The sequence below is a fragment of the Dama dama genome, chromosome 9 (assembly GCF_033118175.1).
Source record: "Dama dama isolate Ldn47 chromosome 9, ASM3311817v1, whole genome shotgun sequence".
Classification (NCBI taxonomy): domain Eukaryota; kingdom Metazoa; phylum Chordata; class Mammalia; order Artiodactyla; family Cervidae; genus Dama; species Dama dama.
The window spans coordinates 68,259,093-68,265,092 of NC_083689.1; positions in this window are offsets into that span (position 1 = coordinate 68,259,093).

Sequence of the window (6,000 nt, forward strand, 5' to 3'; positions counted from 1 at the left end):
TGTTTATTAATGCAGCCTTCTGGGTCCCTCTCCGCCCCTCTCCCCCAAAGATTCTGATTCACTAGAAATCTGTTTTAAATAAGCACTTCCAGATGATTCTGTTTTCGGGGACTGCACTTCAAGTCAGATGAAGAATGTAGCTTCAGTGCCATGTTTTAAGATGGCATTAATAATAGCTACTATTTATTGGGACCTCATTATTTGACATGCTCTGTGCTATATTTTACAAATAACTATCTCTGGGTTACACAGTTTGTAAATATTGGACTACGATTTAAACTCTAGGTTTAAGTATCTATTTATGCATACCTAATGAATAGACTTCCCTGGTGGCTCAGATGGTAAAGCATCTACCTACAATGTGGGAGACTCGAGTTCAATCCCTGGGTCGGGGAGATCTCCTGGAGCAGGAAATGGCAACCCACTCCAGTATTCATTGCCTGGAAAATCCCATGGACGGAGGAGCCTGGTGGGCTATAGTCCAAGGGGTCGCAAAGAGTCTGACTGAGCAACTTCACTTCACTAATGAATATACAGGAATATTTCTAGGCCTCTGCAGTTAACCTAATGTATGGATAAAAAAGACAGAGGGCTCAGTGAATAAGCCACTGAGGTGTAGGGCAGATTCATTCTGGGTCCTAAGATATTATAGCATGGAAGCATGGAAATAACACTGGAGTGGTAGAAGGCGACCTTTGTTCTAGTCTTGGCATAATCACTAACCAGAAGGAAGACTCCGGGCAGGTCTCCTCCGTGCCTGGCCTCCATTTAATTCACCCAGAAGATAAGAGGCTCAGAGTTGTCTGAAAAACACCTTCAGAATCACTTGAAGGGCTTGTTAAAAGATTCAAATCCCTGGGCCTCAGTCCAGCTTAATGAGTCAGGGTTTGGTGTGGGGGACCAGGGGTTTGCACTGGTAACGAATGCCCCAGTGATGTGTGGCTAAGAATCCCTGGACCAGAGGGTCTCTAGGCTTTCTCTTGGGGCAGATTCTGGATGAGTTTTAATTTCAAGAGTTTTTACTTCCTTGGTTGTGACTGAAACACGCCAGGTGGTGTTGTGGACTCCGTAACTATAAAGTGCATAAATGAGGATGCTGCTTCATCAGGCTGTTAAAACTTTTGAAATAGGTAAAAACAAAACATCTTGGAGTCTAATGAAGAACGATAGCTTGTAATCTAAGATTCAACCTTCATTTGGAACTGCTTCTGGTATGTTAAAGTGTACTAATTGCTAACCTTTAGGACTGGGTACTGTTTTAAACATGGTGTATACATTATCTCAATGAACCTTTCCCATTGTGACTGTTGCTAAGTACATCTGGTTAGTTTCCATGCTGAAATTAACTTTACATGGTTCAGAAATTGATGTCTTCTCTCTAACAATATCTGAATGCTTGTAATATCCTTTTTTCCCCCAGAGAATTATGATAGATTTAAACTTTTTTTGTTAGTGTATAGCACATTCAGGAGGGCTTTGTAGGTGACTCAGTGGTAAAGAATCCGTCTGCCAAGCAGGATATGTAGGTTCAGTCCCTGGGTCGTGAAAATCCTCTGGAGAAGGAAATGGCAACCCACTCCAGTATTCTTGCTTGGGAAATCTTGTGGACAGAGGAGCCTGACGAGCTACAGTCCTTGGGGTCACAGAGTCACACATGATTGAGTGTCTAAACAACAGCACTTTCAGGAATTGCACCAATCACAAGTTTAGCTGAATAAATGATCAAGTGATGAACATACCCAGGTAAGCAGATGAAGAAGCTTTTGAAGAAGCTCAGTTTATTGGGCAACTGTTATATGCCTGGGAGGATACAGGTAGTGAAAAAGGAATCAACCCCTGCTGTGGAGCTCACACTCTGCTGGGAAAGGCAGAGTAATTCAGTAAGTCAGTGATTACACGCGTTCACTGTGCTGATGTTACAAAAGCAGAGAAATGGGACTTTGGGAGTAGACATCAGGGAACCCTGGAAAACTGTCTTTGGGTTTTGGGGAAATTAATTTTTTTAGAGATATAGTGAGGGGAAAAGGTAAAAATGAAAAATGTCATATGGATCAGTAAAGGGTTATGTTGTCAGACCAGTTTGGGTTGTTTTCAATTGTATGAACGTTAGGACCACTTCATCCTTCCAGAAGTTGAGAAGTATGTAGGATGTGTGATGCAGAGGGGAGTATACTGTCTCTAGAACTGACTCCGAGTTACCAAACTGTGAATGAGGCTCCAGCTAACCCTGAGGGGAAGGACATGTGAAGTGAGTATACTGTGAACATTGCAAAATAAAATGGATGTGTTTCTCCACAAGTAATGAAAATGATTGGATTTTTTCCGTGGATTTCATTTTAATGCAGAGGTTGTAGTAACAATTTTAGTTGATTAAGAAGAGCTCAGTCACATGTGTGGGTTTAAAACAGGAAAGGTTTTGGAGTGGGTGAACTTCCAGAAAGATTCTAAAGCAGGACAAAATTACATAGATGACATTATTAACACTTCTAGGAATAGGCCCCTCTTCTCAGCCATTGTCTGATGTAACTGTCTAGGGTCCAATTTCTGTATGAGATAGGTTTTAGCCTTTAGTCTTAAGCAAACCAGCCTACTGTGAGTTAAACATTAGTATACAGCTTAGGGTGTATCTGTTATGGAACCACAAATTCATTGGATTAAAGAGAAAATATTGGTAAGTGAATCATACTTGTGCACTCAAGTAAAATGTTTTTTTATGTTTATCCAGTAGGGACTGAATTAATAATTATTTTCACTTAACAGCCCAAGGAGACTCATAAAATTTTTACTCTGGAAAGTAAGGAATGGCAATATTAATATCAAATGAAGTGGAATTTAAGGAAAGGCATAAATGAACCTAAAAGGGTTGTTTAGTGCACATTTGGAGGAACACATTCTGCAGTCAATTTGAAACCATTTCTAAACCTCCTGAAGGTCATCTTAAAGTTTCAAGTTTCCATAGTGGACCCCAGCATAAGAAAATCTGATTTAAATGATTTAAGTTCATTTTCTCTATCTGGCCATAGTTCGTGACTCTTTTCCTACATTCATGCTCTTTACAGTGTGACTCTGCAGTTCCTCTTATTGCAAAGTGGAGTCTCTTCTGACCTCTTGAATTTGGGCTGACTTTCTAATAGCATGTGGCAAAAGTGACAGCTTGCAGCTTTCCGGCCTTGTCTCTGTTTGCTTCCTTATTCTTTCTTGGATCTCTGCTTCTCTATGTAAACAAGCCCAGGCTGATGTGCTCAAGAATGGGAGACCATGTGGAAGAGAGATGTGGGCCCCAGCTTACAGCCAGCCAGCCACAAAACACACGAAAGATCCTAGCCAGCATTCACATAGCTGCTGACGCAACGAACACTGATGACAGGTGAGAACAGGTAAACCAGCACAAACTGACTATAGATGCATGAAGAAGTTAGTTCTTATTAAGCCACTGGACTTTGAGGTAGTTTGCTACATAGTAGTAGCTCTAATAAATATTTCAAACTTTCTACTGTAAAGAGAATACCAGTCTTTTCAAATGTCTGTAACGATTGGTAAAATTGATTCTACAAATTTTAAATTCTATAGTTGTAGACTCTAAATTGATTCTACAATTTTAATTTTGATTTACAAAGAAGTCCTCACATTCTCTCAAATAAGAATCATAGAGCATTTTTTAAAATCATACTGCCCTAAAATCAGAAATTTGTTCTTTTTAAGAACGTTTAAGCATAATCTCCTTGATAATAAAACACTTCTTAATTCTTTGAGGGAAAAATGGATATGGACAGATCTTGTAAGTTTAATGAAGAAATACAAAGGATACTAATAGACAAGACAGGAAAGCAACCTAAATGTCCATTGATAAATGAATGGATAAAGAAGATGTGGTACACATACATAATCGAATACTACTCGGTAATAAAAAAGAATGAAATAATGCCATTTGCAGCAGTATGGATAAACCTAGAGATTATCATACTGTCCTTCACATTATCAAGTGAGAAAGACAAATACTATGATATCACTTATGTGTGGAATCTAAAACACAACACAAATGATTTACAAAACAGAAACAGACACACAGACATAGAAAACAAAACTTATGGTTACCAAAGGAAAGAGGGCTTGAGGGAGGGATAAATTAGGAGTTTGGGATTAGCAGATACAAAATACTATATATAAAATAAGTGAAAAACAAAGTCCTAACTGTATAGCACAGGAAACTGTATTCAATATCCTGTAATCATATGGAGAAGAATATGAAAAGGTATATGTGTGTATAGGGATATATATGTGTGTGTTTATATATATATATATATATATATATATATATATAGCTGGAACACTTCACTGTATACCAGAAGCTGATAGAACATTGTAAATCAGCTATATGTTAATTAAAAAAAATGAAAATATATGTATGATACAAGGGCATAAAACCTTACAGAAAAAATATTAAGGATCCTGTGAAGAAATAGGCTGGGTCATTCTGTTTGTCTGTATGGTTCTGGATTAGAATTGATCATAAGATGAACTTGAGTAATAATTGGGAGTTAGAAGTGATGCGCTCACAATCATTTTGGCATCTCGATACCTGTCACAGTAGTGCCTCAGTGTAAGACACTACACTAGGGCAGCAAGTGTCCCGTTTCAACATCTTGTTAGACTAAGCAGAAGGGAATTATTAAGGATCTTAGCTCAAAGAATTTCTAAGTGGGCCCAGACTATATAATATGTTTTCCCCTGGTCTGCAGGCACTTCACTTTATTTTCTGAATCAGGAGTGGGTAACAGTGACTGGCAGAAGTGTCATAAGACTGAAACTTAGCTGTAAAGTAGTCTAGAAATACACTTTGTAATTTTCTGGCCTCTTAAAACGTGTCAGTGTTCTGCAGCCAGAGACCACCATGAACACAGTTGAACAAGTTGGGTTTATTACTTCTTGCAGCAAGGGAGAACACACCATGGTGACAATGGGGAATCCCCAGCAAGAGGATATTAGGATTTGGGCTTTGGTGGAGTGATTTTATAGGATTTGGGCTTTGGTTGGTTGACTTGCTAGGGTTTGCTCTTAATTTGATGTCATCATACAGTGTGGGTGGGGGACATTCTATGATTGATTATCTCAATAAATTTTACATATAGGGAGCGCAAACGTGGGTGAGGAAATAGGTGTAAATAATTGATAAAGAATTAACAGTCACTCATTTTAGCAAAGCGAAGGTGTTTGGTATTTTGTGGATGGCACCACGACCTTGTTTTTGTCTATGCTTAGATGGAATTATGGTGTGTACTTGTTTTATTTCATTTAATCGTGCTCCCGGAATGACCTTGTCTGAGTTGGTATTCTGTGAGATGGTTTCTGTTCAACAGGAGAAGTGCCTATCCAGCTGTCAAGTGCCTATCCAGCTTCTGAATGTCAGGGGCTGTTCTTTTCTTTTTCAAATACTGGCTGGAAGGAAATTTGAGCAGCTGTTGGCTAAGCAAATCTGTTGTATCTGCCTCAAGTATCATCATACTTAATGGTAACACTGGAGTTTCCCACCAAAGTGGGGGACAAGTCAAGTGTGCCGACTATTCATGTTATTTAATATTTCCCAACAGTTTAGTCAAAAGCTGTAAGACAAAATGAAATAAGAGCAAAATCTTTGGAAAAGAAGAGATGAATTATTACTTGCATATAACTGCCTCCCTGGGAAACTAGGAAAATCAACTGAAAAATTATTAGAAGTAAGGAGAGTTCAGTAAGTCAGTTGGTTGCAAAATCAGTATAAGTCAATGCTTATGTTTTAAATTAGCAATCATCAGAATATATAATTTTAAAAAGCCATTAAAATAGAGACTAAATTAGAAAATATCTAGGAATAAACTTGACATATGAAAAGTATGCAGGACCCATATAAACAAAACCATAAAACTTTCCTGGGACACTTGAAGACTTACATGGTAGGGCATACTACATTCTTGGATGGCATAACTCAGTAATTTGCCATTTCAATTCTAATAAAAATGTCAA